The sequence below is a fragment of the Jaculus jaculus genome, chromosome 7 (assembly GCF_020740685.1).
Source record: "Jaculus jaculus isolate mJacJac1 chromosome 7, mJacJac1.mat.Y.cur, whole genome shotgun sequence".
In the NCBI taxonomy this organism is placed as follows: Eukaryota; Metazoa; Chordata; class Mammalia; order Rodentia; family Dipodidae; genus Jaculus; species Jaculus jaculus.
Genome location: NC_059108.1, coordinates 78,601,728 through 78,616,390, shown reverse-complemented (window position 1 = coordinate 78,616,390; position 14,663 = coordinate 78,601,728). Strand labels below are relative to the sequence as shown.

General features: G+C 35.1%; 1 long non-coding RNA gene across 1 annotated transcript; it reads left to right on the top strand.

The window, feature by feature from the left end:
* The first annotated feature begins 3,789 nt into the window (after positions 1 to 3,789).
* LOC123462364 lies at positions 3,790 to 10,920 on the top strand. The gene is made up of 3 exons (XR_006638195.1): positions 3,790 to 4,093; positions 4,805 to 4,840; positions 10,704 to 10,920. It is a non-coding gene; the product is annotated as an uncharacterized LOC123462364 (long non-coding RNA).
* The last annotated feature ends 3,743 nt before the right edge of the window (positions 10,921 to 14,663 follow it).

The following is a 14,663-nucleotide window of genomic DNA, read 5'->3' as shown; positions in this document are numbered from 1 at the left end:
AACTAAATGAAAACTCCGACCTGTGATGTGCAATGACCAAGAGAATCATTTCTTCATTCAGTAATTAAACAGGCATACTTCTAAGTACTTGGGTGAAAATAAAATGAAGATGCTGACCCTGTCCTCAAAAAGATCAAGGGTATGGTGGTGAAATATGCATATTTAATGGGAATAATATAAAACTCTTTCAGAGAGCACATAAAGAAGTTCTGGTTTGAATCTGAAAACAATGATCTTACTCCTTTTTTAATGCAAGGAATGGGGAACATGAAGTTCTCATCCTCTTCCACACATGGAGTAATGGAAGTTCATGCTATCCAACAGACTAATAATAGAACTGAAGCCAAAGCATATGGTATCCTGTGCTCTATTATAAAAACTTTCACCCCAGATAATTATACACACACACACACACACACACACACATGCACACACACATGTATTAAAGAGAGAGAGAGACAAAGGAATGGGTACACCAGGGCCTCTAGCCACTGCAAATGAACTCCAGATGTGTGTGCCACCTTGTGCATCTGGCTTACATGAGTACTGGGAAATCAAATCTGAGTCCTTAGGCCTTAGGCTTTGCAAGTAAGTGCCTTAATTGATAAGGCATCTATCTTTCCAGCCCAGTTATACTTTATATTTTTAGAGTTAGTGTTAACTTTATTCCTATTATATTAAAAAGATGTGTTACCAACATAACATCATTGTTAACATTGACCACCTATCTGAGGTAGTATCTGTCATATTTCTCTACATATAATTACCTTTTTATCCCATTCTGTTCTTCCATTCCTTGGAAGCAAGTCAGTATGCATAACCTACACTCATGTTTATTATTATGATTAACAACATATTTCATGTGGATACATGTGTTGATACCCTCTTTTTCCTCATCCCTGTTGCCAGAAAGCAAAGGGCATATCTTATTGCCTGCGATTTACTGTTTTGTCTGGAGACAAAAGGTAGTGTGAACCTTGTTTATGATTTAGTAACTTTTGACTTGGTCTTTACAGCCTTGAGATACTGAGGTTTTTTTGTTTGTTTATTTGCTTTTTGAAGATTACTTAAGACAAGAGTTTCCTAGTGAGTTGAAGCTCCCGACAAGAAATGCAATTTACATGATGCCCATGCTGGGATAACATGCTGACTGGAATTTTATTATACACACATGCAGCATAAGCATACCCAACTGTAGAAACTTCTCAGAATATGCTGCACTCTATCTTAAAAAAAAATTATTAGCAGAATGTGCTGGTCCAGCAGATCTAGGGGGTCCTTACAGATACACACAAGTACCCACTCAAGCACACATGAAGTTGTGAAATCTTGCCACTCATAATTTTTCTGATTTCATTATTTATTTAATGCACTTTTGACTTAATCTATGACCTACTACATGTGCCCATTGTCAATCAAACACTAATACCTGAAGATAGCTTTTAATATCACTCCTTGTTTTAACTTTTATATAAAAATCTTAGCTCTTTAAACTGTTTACATGTTTAGGGTCTTTATTTGGAAATATATATTTTTTTCAAATCCAAAAGTGTTAATTATCATTAAAGAAGTAAACTGTGCCTCACTTTGAAGAAGAAAGTGCGGTGCTTAGCACAAAACAATGGTCTGTATTCTCTAACTGACAGGTGGATATCACATTAGATGAAAATGATAAGAGATTTAGTGGACTGTAGAATAACTTCCTTTTGACAGTGCCCTGACCCTTAACCTGTGGCCTGACTCTTGTTAGCTTCACTAACACAGGGTAATTGTCACAGGTGTAGGATGAAAGGCAGCTCTACAGAAAGTACCAACAGTCAGAGATTTATTTCTTTTCATGACCACTAATGTGCTATTGAAGTAAAACTGTAAGTTTGGACCTTCTCTGACCTATAAGGCCATGAAAATGCACTGAATTGCAAAGAAAATACTAAATACAAAGACCTTTCTTTATTGTTTGGTTTGAAAATTGTAATAGGGAGGGTACATGTAGCAGTTCAAATGATGGCAAATATATTACTGTCACTACCCTGAAAGCATCATGCACACATCCTTGGTGGCACAGTTCTAATGAAGAATGCTGTATTCTATAATAGAATCCCCAGCTTTTTTATAATTATTGGTAAACTGTTACTATGTCATGAGATGATTCTTTTGTGTTTATATGATAATCACTATCTTCAAGGGAAATCAGTTTTTTGAGGTTTATTTAAATTTTCTGAAGGTAGCAGCTTTGAGACTACTTACAGATGATGTGTAAACAATATGATCCTCATGAAAGTTAATGTCTCCTCCCATGGGAAAGTACATTGTATACACCTTTTACAACAAGAAATTCAGAAAACACAGTGAAGCAAAATGAATGATGCAAATCCATTTTACAGTAGAGGAATATTACATGGTAAAACTAAATCCCTGGGATGTCCATTCAAGTGAAACTAGTATAGTCATAGAGTCATGATTTGAAAGAAAGATGCAGAGGTATGAATATTGTTGGTAAAATGAAAATGACTTCACAATTCATCAAAATGAAGTGATAGCAAGCACCTCACAGTGTTTCCAAAATGTTTCATCTTGCAGTGAATGGAGTCAACTTGATTTGTTAATTCAGTGCAGCTCACTATTCAGAATGTTTTAAAATGGTGCAACACTACAATCAGACAATTTTTTACTACTTAATATAAAGAAAGAATAATGATTTCTTAGCCTTTATCAATAACTAGGACCCAATTTCAATTCAAAACCGAGTTCAACACAAATTATTATTTAAAATGCATTGTAGGTTGCTATTTAGGTCATGGCTTTTGCCCTTTGGTAATTTTAATTTTATCCAAGTACATAAGTGTTAGGATAATAAATTAATAAAAATGCAAAGATTATGTTTATCTTAAAGTGATACTATAAGTAAACTATTTAATTGGTTAAGTAAAGGTGTAGCAAAACCCATGTGTTTCCAAAATATCACACTTCCTTTCTGTGAAGTCAGGAAGATAAGGGATTATGTTCATGTAAGGCATTACCATGCATACTTACTATAATGATGACTTCTTCCCAGACTGCCATCTTTTCAACTGTGATGAGATCATCAGGTAACAGGGTAGGATATGAGGCTCAGTGTGCCTTGTTGTTAGCACATTAAAAAAAGAAATTGCTGGGATAATTAACAACTACCTATTTGTCTGTGGGATGCATTCATTATGGCTCTACAAATTGGAGGTCTCCAAAGTCTGTGCAATAAAATTTACTCTTTGTTCAGGAAGTTCCCCTTGGTTTGGGGGAAAATTCTGGTTTGCTGTGTCTATTGTAATTGTGACAGGCAGTTGACATGTCTCATAGTCTAAATGTAGTGGCAAGCAGGGGGTGGTACAATGATGAAAAAAAAGCCATTCATTCATGTGCAAAGGCAAGGTGTTTCTTAGCATATTCTAACCTATGTTCAGACTAGAGTTGGGTCTTTGGGGTTGAAGGTCAAATCTGTGAGGTCAAAGCTATTTCTTGTCAATCTTCGTTCACTAATGACACATGAATTGGAAATTAGAACAAAGTAAGTAAAACGAATAGCCAGAAGGTGAGTGTCTGTTTTATTACTCAGAAGAGCTGGGAAATCTGGCCAATTGTTGCCCTATGTGGCTTGAATGACAGTTGTTAAGTTGAAAAAGGGACAGTGTGATGGGAATGCCACTTTAAATCTCAATTACCTCCTCCACTCCAATCAGCTTGGTAGAGCTTTAATGAAGTGCAATTCTCTGTCCTTTTCCTCATACTTCTATCTCTAGAATAAGCCTCACATTCAAGTTTGACAGCAGTACAATCAGTTTTCCATTCATCACTAGCCCTGTTTTAACCCTGCTGAAAAAGGGCCTAATGTACGTGGCAGTGATGGCAATTAGGCAGAAAAGTAATATTAGAAACAGACAAAAGCCTGAGTCTTTTAGCATTACAGGTGTTTTTTTTTTTTTTTTTTTTTTAGCTTGTTCTAGACATAAAGGAATAGGCAGTGTTGTTAAGTTCCCTTCTTCACTCTTCTCTTAAGCTGAAAGTCCAACGATTTCAAGATTCAATTAATTAGAGACATGGAGAGCCAAAGAACAAGGTAAAAGCTAAGTTCTTTCTAACTGAAGACATACTTAGTAATTGGCCCCTTATTAAAATGGATATCTTCTGGGTGTATGTTTAATAAGGTTGATAAAAACTCGTCATTTCCTCATTAGGATAGCGCATGAATACACTCTGTATGTAGAAGAAAAATCTTAAAGAGAACCAATAGGAAAATATCAATCTGTTAAATGTAGGAATGTAAAACATCAAAAATTCAAAGGCCTAAGAACTATAACATAAGGATGTTAAGTGCATCGTGTGTGTTCGTAAGTGTGCGTGTGATGTGTGTGTGTGCATGAATGAGTGTGTAAACTGAGAATTTTTTTAAGGCAATTCTTGGCTCTTCACTCAGTTAATTTAGAGATGGAAAAATATTTAAGCCTTTGAGTTTTATAACCCAGCTCAATACTTTTTATTATGACTTTCAAACCATAAATATGAATGACATATTTAAATGGATTTCTCATATGAAAACAAATGTAAGATTGCTGAGTCCATACATTTGTATGTGCATATATAAGTATACACATAATGGTCACATTGTTTCTTTATACAGAAGTTACATATATGTATTTAGCTACATACATGTGTTGTTTAATCGAAATATATTTGTAAATATGCTTATACAACATATGAATACTATGAAGGGTAAAAGTTCATAGATTTTTGTGCATGCATTTAATTGTTATATATGTTTTCCTAACAGGTCTTTTTATGCCATCTTTTTTCAAATAATAACAAGGTAAGGTTGGGGGGCTTTTTTTGTTTTGTTTGTTTGTTTTGTTATGTTTGATAGATTCCACAGGAACATGTGGCATTGGTGTACAGATCTCGTTTAAGAGAATGGAAGCTTGGAGGGGAGTGGGAGGGGGGTCGAAAGCAGATGCAGCAATTAGGCGGCTCTTGCTGCTCATTGGGGAGGTGGCACAAGTGGGTGATCGTGGCTTTCACCTCTCACACCCCTTTCTCTCCTGCCTGATTCCTAGAACAATCCTTGTCAGAAACACTCTTTGAGAAAGGCTGCATTAGACAATGGCTCTTCACCCTTATTTTACGCTTTAAGTAGTGGAGCAGAATGCAGTAAGGGGCTGAAAACAAGACGTAATCTGAGAAAGACGCGCAGGCATTGTTATAACTGTGAAAACCAGAAGAGCCCCTTTCAGAGCCATGACTGAAAGTGCTCGGAAGACCTTTAGTCCTTTGCACTCTTGCAATCACCAATTAGACAAACATTAACATCAATTAAGCTGTTATACGGCACAGGTTCCATATAATTACCTTAATGGGTTGACGCTTTCTTTAGCAGCAATTTCTTAAACAAACTTCATCTTTTGTGCAACAGGCTAAGAAAATTTTCAGCGGGGAGCATTTCCTTTTGTCAAGTTTTCTAAAGAGACAGCTGAATTGTTCTATTTAACAACAAACACCTTCAGTAAGGACCCTAGTCTTGTCCCCGTTCCCACCACATTTGACTACTAGGCTCAAAGCTTATTAACCATCAGAGACAAAAAAAAAAAAAAAAAAAAAAAAAAAAACCGCACTGGCCAGGGGAGCCCAGACACATGCAGGGAGGGCAATACACAAAGAACCAGTGAGTCTGGCACCGGTTTGCAAGCAGACCCTCCGAAAAAGCACCAATTGAATTAGTTGCCTATTTAGTATCCAAAGCGCCAGATCCGTCCTTACCAAAAGCACAAAGAAAATGAAATAGAAAAACAGGATCTTGCTCATAAAACAAGACAAATCTGTCTAATTTATTTTGTACCAGTAAGTGCTAATTAAATGCAAGCTACTCGGCGTCTTCCTGTTCCTGCCTCACCTAATTCGCTTAGAATCACTACAATGCCAGTCTGATTTTTTTCCCCCTGTTTAACAAACATTCATTTGAAATGTACTCAAATACAGCTATAAAAATACAGTCCTTATATCACTTCTATTTTTACTCCATATAAAGTCCATGTGTTTTCTGTTGTGAAATTATTAGGTACTGGGGGGAAGGTCTTGGCAGAACTGAGTCCTCAAACACCCCTTGTGCTTCATAAGGAATAACAACTTGAGTTGCATATAATGAAGTATAATTGTGCCCCAGACTGAGGGTTGGAGTGATGTATGTAATCAAAATTCAAAGTAATTCATTAAAAGTCAGAAACCTGACTATTTTATCTATGGTTTCAAAAACAGAATGTGGTTAAAAAAATTTTTAAAAATTAAAGAATACAATAGACACTAAATAATTACACTAAACTTCCCTTTAAAATCTTTCTCCCCCTCACTTTCTTTCTCTTTTTTACTGCTCATTTTCACATACCTGACTATACAATATCCTTGGGAATAGGCAGTTCATTTTACCTCTTTATGGTCAGTGCTTGGGTTCCAAAGACAAATGTTTGCTTCATTAAATCCTGACCTTATGAACTCCCTATACCTCTTTGGGTCAAAAGCTCAAGACCACAAAATTAAAAGATGACAGTGAATCTAAATGTACATGTTAAACTTGGGCCATTATAACCTATGGCTAGAAGACATGGAAAATAATTTTATACCTAGAAAATAATTCTCAATTATATTTTCAAATATTACAATTTGAAAAAACAGTGTGTATATGCCAGAGGTTAATTTACTATTGATATCTAATTGGTAATCTATTTACTAAAGAGATTTATGATCACAAAATAAAACTGAGGTGATCTTTTCTTAAACTGCTTTTTAGTAAATGTAATATATGGGATGATGTTCTGTATTCTAATATTAGTATGATAATTATAAATCATTTCTTTTTGTAACTAATTTTTCTCTATATTCACAATAAATTAGAAATGATAGTCTGACTTTTTCTGGATTACTATGTAGTCCCTCATGACACCACTTTAAAGATAAAACTGTATAACTCATGTATTCTTCATTGGTTATTTCTGTCTTCTCCAAGTGCAAAGTAACTACAAACTGGCATTATTACAACTCTATAGTGGAAACCCAAGTTGTCTGAAGTTCAGTCGCCCATGACACAGTAAAAACATGTCAAATTGAATTAGATGAGATCTGAAGCGGTGATTGTTAAACATATATGCCCATGTGTCATTTATATGCATATGTATACACATATGTATCATTTATATATAAGTACATATATCTGTGCTTCATTTATGTATATATTAATATATACCTATGTATCATTAATATTTTTAATATTAGATGTGAAATTATAATCACAAAAACTGCATCTTTACAAAGTACTACTTTACTACTTGAGATTTCCAAAATTCTTCACCCTTCTGAAACTTTTACAAATGACACACATAATTAGACATGATAAGAAGGGATAGGATGTCAGGTAGCAAAGTCAACCCTGTAGCCATAAAGAAAATGTGTGTGGAATCTGAGATAACTTTTCCTAATTTTCATGTTAGGAATGAAACTGTAATAAATGAATGGTTTTATTTTTCATTCAACACACCAGGAAAAGATCTGAATAGTGTTCACATTTTGACACCCATATCAAACTGAAAACACCTCAATCAACTGTTGGATGGATCTGGCATAATTATTGATACACTTTGCAGGATTTAAAGAGTGAGGATTCAGCACTCATACCACATTTGAAATGAACACAATTTATCAAGTGGAGTTCTGACATGTGTGACTCTTAGTATCATTTTGGAAGTGAAATACCCTGTCAGATTTTAAAATGTGTTAACAACTGGATAGTTAAGTGGCAGGGACATGAGGAGAGGACATAGGCTGGCTTTGAGCTCTTGTTCTGGAGTAGAGGCATTGTCTGCCAGTTTAGAACTAATCACAACAAAAGTTTTCCCCCAGGGGTTCTGAACAAAGAGTCTATAGTAGAATAAATAAACTATTGCATAGTGAGCATCAGCAGTTTCCTTACAAGAGCCATTTGCTAATGTTTTTTTCCAAATACATTAAGAGTGGTGATAGATTTATTTTGTCTTTGAAAAGTACTTATAACCATTCATTTATTCAGCAAATATTTAAGATTCTACTGTATGCCAAACATTATTTTCAAAGTACATTATCAAAGTCAGATATTAGGAATGCCTAATGTCTTCTTACTGGAGAGGTTTTCACCTTAAATGGATGAAGACAATTTACATAGAAGGCCCAGACAAAAGAAAATCACAAACTTATTCTCAGAATTTATATAATTATTCATTCTAACTAATTTCTGCATGGTTTCTAATATGTAGTATGTGCTTTCACTAGCATGTGATTGTTTTTCCTATATTTCCCACCCATTTGGATTTCTGCAGGCGAGGTGGTTTTGGGGAAAAGCAACTCTTGGGTCACTGCTTTGTGGTGGCATGGATGACACTGCCATCCAGGAAGTTCTTTGAAGGGTCTGTAACACCCTTTGTTTGTTTGGTTCCAAAACATGCTTGCTTAGTCTTTCCATTTCAATCCTTGTGAGAAACAACAGGGCGGGATAAAAGGCTAGGATAGATGGTTGGATCTGGGACACAGTTCAATTTGAATTTATTTTTGGAACCATAGTTTGATTTTAGGGTAGTGTGTGTGTGTGTGTGTGTGTGTGTGTGTGTGTGTGTGTGACTTCTGAAAGCATTGGAATCTCCCAAAGTGAGGACTCAAAATTTCAGTTTCCTAAGTATGAAACAGTGGGCTTGGTAGTAATGACACCTAGGTTGGATACAGTTTCTCTTTTAGCAACAGAGTCAGTCTCATCAGTCATGTTGCTCAGCATGTATGAGCCTGAACACTGTGTTAGGGAACCACAGAAAGAAAAGAGAAATTGGGCACATACTGAATATATACCACTGTTTTTGAAATTTCTTCTGAAGGAATTAAGAATTTATGATTTGTACTATTATAGGACATTGATTTCATACCCAATTTTAGGGAAACTTTGAGGTGTGCTTGTCATTGATTCATGCAAAAAGCTGATGTCTAAGTCTAACAATAATGAAAAGCTTTTTTTTCTTTTTGCTATGCATAAGTACTTAAAAGCAGATAATGATCATTACACACTGTTTTTTTTTTTAATTTTTATTTATTTATTTTATTTGACAGTGACAGACACAGAGAGAAAGACAGATAGAGGGAGAGAGAGAATGGGCGCGCCAGGGCTTCCAGCCTCTGCAAACGAACTCCAGACGCGTGCGCCCCCTTGTGCATCTGGCTAACGTGGGACCTGAGGAACCGAGCCTCGAACTGGGGTCCTTAGGCTTCACAGGCAAGCGCTTAACCGCTAAGCCATCTCTCCAGCCCCATTACACACTGTTGATCAATGAAAAAACAAGATCTGGAGACATCCACTTAAAGGCCAAAAATGATTACATGCCAAAAGTGGCCACTTTGGCTTTTGAAAATCTATCTAAATATTTCTACCAATGTCTGTATCTAAATCTTCTTACATGATCTTCCTGTAGTACCTATAGAACTTTATTTAATAAATGGTATTCACTTGCCCAAACACTGGAGACTGCCAGTAAGTAGTATTGCTATTGGCATTTGGGAATGATAGCATATTTATAGCACATAAAATATTATGACTGGAGGCAAGGACAATATCTCAGTGGTTAAAGGCACTTACTTGCAAAAGCCTGGTGGCCTGGGTTCAATTCTCCAGTACCCACATTAAGCTAGAACCAAATGGGGTTGATACATGCATCTAGAATTTGTTTGCAACAAGAAAAGGCCCTACTATGCCCATATGGACTCTCTCTATCTTTAAAAAATGTTATGACTATAGATAAAGATGAAAGGGGATGTTCTTTGACTCTGTAGGAATAAAGTAAGTATTTTAATTCAAGATATAGAGGTCTAAATGAAAAGGTGGAAGCATGAATTCATAAAAGAACGAAAATCCCCACTGTCATTTTTTCCTATGTTTCATTGAAGAGAAAGATCTTACCACAATCATATTTTAATGTCATTGGAAGCAATTTGTATGTGCAGATCATTTCTATATTTGAAAAATAAAGAATATTTAAGGAAATTTTATTTACCCACAGTATTCTACAAGAAGCATTTGTCAGCATGTTGATTTTGACTATACTCTCAGTAGTAAGCCTTATTTCTTTTATATTTCATTTCTAATTTTGTACTTCTTTTTAAGCTGAGTAAGAATCTAATGAAAATGTGGAGAATCATTTTGTTAAATGCTTTAAAATGGTGCTTCATCTTTCTGAGGTGATGTCTGAAATCCAAACACTATTGGAATCAATTCTTTGGTAATCACCCCTGGAAGATTTTATTCTGTATTCTGAAAGCAAACTTAGTTCTGCCTTATGGTGTTTGTGTGTGTGTGTGGTGGGGGAGTTGCCAGAGTACCATCTCTTCTTTCATCCTAATATATAGAGAGAGAGGGAAAGAAAGACTTCATAAACCAGTTTCTTAGAAAGACTTAAATAAATTTGATCTTTTGGATGTTTGAGGGTCAGGAAAGTTCATCTTACTTAGTGAGTTCCCACTTGGTTAACCTGGTATGGTCTATAGCTATTCTGTTGTGTGTGATCTTTTCAATTGTTCAGCTGGGTTAACAAACAAGATTTCCGCCTCGAGCTTTGCAGGCTATAGAAGAGGCCAATGCTTTTCACTTAAACTCTGGAAAGTTTCCTTCTCTTTCACAGGTGGTGGTGTAAACAAGGAAGATTAGGTGCATCCCAAGCTGTGTCCTGTCCCAATGCCCCCTCCTTTCCCAATGACAAAAGACTTGGAGATGAAGTGGAGGATTTTAATGTAAAAGGATATGGACCAGTTAAGTGTGAACAGAAAAAGTGAATCAATAATTGGGAACATGAAATGATAAAATATTGGAAATAAAATCAGCATAATAGGTACAACCAAAAAGAAGCCTGTTTTTTCTATATTCAGATATGTTGATTTTCCTTTTGAGACAATGTTAAAAACAAAAAGTATGTCAATTAGGGGAATTTGAGGTCCTCCAAAAGGAAAGGACAGGTAGGGTGTATGTAGGGGATGGTTAGAAATCTCTTTCTCAAAACCAGCCTTTATTTCCTTATTTTGCTACAAAACCTTGGGAAAGCATTATAAAAGAGTTACATTACTTTTTATAAATGCACCATCTTTTTAATATAAATATTAACTACATATGGCTTTTTTGGGTGTCACACATTAGCAGATTAGTTATTCACTAATGGTATTCACCTAGGTTTTATAACACTTTCCCCACTTTAATTTTAGAATATTACATGCAAGGAAAAAATTGCCTTCTTTTTATTGCATTCATTAAAATCCCTTCTCTTAATGCTAGGCTCTGGAGTTATAGCTGCTCTACTTCTGTCAGAAGAATGTCAGCACTTTGAATGGAATTTTGAAAATTGCTAAGGCTGCACAGGAACATAGAGGAATTGATCACTCTTTCTATATGCTAAATACACCCTTATTTGAAGCTTATATACTCCCTTTAATATGCCTTCTTTCAATTCAATTTATTGACTTATTATAAGTATGAGATGGAAATTAGAAAGTTTCAACAAGGTTTCAGATCTTTTGTAATAATTCTGAGAGAGAGGAGGACCTTTTGCTATTCTTTTACATATGAAATTTAGTGAATTGAGCTAATGTTCTGAGAAGTAAACTGTTCATTACTTATATATGCAAGTAAGGAATGGAATATCCATACTCCCAAAGAATCCAAGGGCATAATCAAGTGCTTCTAATGTTCATGCTTAAACTAACTAAATTTCAATATGCTTTACTTGCAACATATAATATTCCTTGTTTGACATCTAGAGACCCAGGTGTGATGCTACATCTCTCTGGAACATGAATATTAGAAATTTTCCAAACAGAAACTTCAACTGATGAATCTTAGATTATTTGACTCAGAACCATGATTTGCCAGTGGAGGCTGGGTGAAACTTATCTATTCTCCACTATATCCCAAAGCAGTTAGCAAGAGGTGGACATTATCCACTACCAGTGCAAAGGGGATGTTCTAGAATGGCCTTTCATATGATTACTGGAGAACTAGCAGGAATGAAACAGTCTGCAGCGTTTTATCCACCACACATTAAGAAAGTTGTACACTGGGATATTGCTTTTTGATTCAAGTATTTAGAGCTTGGAGTCACTGTACATTCATATTAAGACCTTAAATAAAGTCCGCCGCTTATAGAGAAACTGGCACCACATCAAATAGTCACATAAATTAATGCATTTCCATCTGTTTCTCCAGATATGGGTGTTTCTTTACTCATCAACTCATTAATCTCCTACTTAATATCACACTTAAGCCAAAACCTAATTATATGAGTTCAGAACTTTAGCATAATATTATGAAGAGACATATATATATATATATCTTGATGTTCCAGTGATGGCTTTAAAGGCTTATATAAGTTGAAATCACCATTTTTAATATTATTGGTAAAACTATCAAGAGAAACTTTAGGATCAAAACACAATGGCATATTAATTTCATAGTAAAATGTGACCCTGCAACTGTAATTAATATTATACATTTCAATAGCTATGGGTCACTACTTAGTTTAATTCAATTATTCTTGATTAAAATTAAATAGAGTTATTCTGTTGAGGTATCAGTTAACAAAATTTATAACGATTTACAACAGAAAGATGTGTTAAAGATATGTAGTAAGAGATATTTTATTTAACATGTATTTATATTAAATTAATTTTAGCGCTTTGACACACACACATACACGTACACACACACACACCCTGTGGTTAGTTTATTGCTTGCTATTTTAACAATCACTTACTGCTTTGGTGAAAGCCTAAAGCTTAATCCATTAAGAGCCATTCAGAACAAAACAAATAAACAAAGCTTTAACCACTTCAGTGACAACAGTGCAGAACCAACAAGCAGCCTTTTGAGAAAATCCTAGCAATTTGAGGATCAATAATCTCTCGCTAGATGCTAGTGAGTGATAAAAATTAGAAAATTTGTGTTTACAGACTTTAGAGAATTAAGCAAAATGCAAAAGTCAGGCAAAGATAATTTAATACATTTCATTTTAGAATATTCTAGGCAGTTCAGAGAGCTAACAAGTGCTATCAGGAGTCATGATAAAAAACAAACTAATTCAAACATCACCTTGGCCTGAAAATTTCACCTAGGAGCCTTCAGAGTTGAACTGTTAAAATAGTTATAGTATCTCTCCAAGGTCCAACACCCCCCACACACACACACACATACACACACACGTGAGCATTTAACTATATTGTTTCAAAAATAAATCTCATATCTTTGAAGTATTTAGGAACATTTTAAAGTCCATTTAATTGAGGGAACAAGAGTGATCAATACATTTATATGTGAAAGGAGCAAAAACAAACTATTTTTTTTTGCATGCAAGATTAAAAGCCTATTCATTTCTTTTAATTCCAATGTATATTATCTTTTGTGGGAAAAAAATCCATTAGTTTTCTTTATACATTTTGGAATGTTAAATAATACACCACAAAAATATGTTTCATAGGTAAAATACACTATCATTCTATACAATAAAAACTTTCCTATATCTTTTGTATTTATTACTTTGCCCTTGGATGTTTTGCAAAACAATTTAAAAATATTCTATCTTTTTTAGTTTAAAAATGTCTTTATATTTATACTTATGCTACACAATCAGTGGTGGAAAAGGATCACTGTTTATTATTTGTGTCAGCTGACTAGATTTACCCAGTTATTTGGAGGCTTTAAGTTGCATACCTTCATAGGTAGTCAACAGAAACTGTTGGGATTGCATGCAGTACGTTTACAAGTCAATTTGTTTATTGAATATCTTCTACTCAGTTACATTTTAAAGCTGATTGTCACAGAAGAAACAATAAAAGGAATTTTTCAAAAGAACCTTTAGTATTAAAAAAATCAAAATGTCAAAAAAATAAACATTAGATAAAATGCAGAGTAAGTTTTCTGTGGAATTGTTAGCAAATAATACTGACCATTAATATTCTACAGACTAAAGAAAATAAATGACTCTGTAATATCATTAAAAGGCATGGTTTTCCTGAGTGTCAGAAATGCTGTGCAGTTTTGTCTTGATTCATTAGAGCTCTTCACTGCATAAGTACCTTGCCAACCGGAATGTGGGTGGCTGTAATGGCAGCCCGTAGGTTTGTATGGAAAACAAGTATGGCACTGTGAAAAAAAATCCTCTCACCCTACAGATACCTGTATGGAGACTTTGGGAAACATTGCGGTAGGCTCATTGTTAAGTGACTCTTAAAGCCCCCACTCACTGGGAAGTAAAGGTAAGTCTAAACATGCACTGAAGTGGGTGGGGAGTGGGGTGGAATCACCTAGCATCAAAGCAGCCTAACCAAGTGACAGACACGTAGACAACTCAGATGCTGCCAGAACAGTTCCGCACAGCCCACCAGCAAGCAATTTGTCACAGCGACCAGAATATCCTCCGCAGTTTGGCACCAGGGCCCTTGGACAGACAACTGTGCCTGTACAGCACGAGATGTGCCACTCGGCAACAGGGAGATGGGAACCAAGGTTCTCATTATGTCCAAATGTGTTATTTTATGAAAAACAGATCTTTTGTCATGAGCAACATAGAGCTCAAACAGTAGTAATTGATAATAGCTGG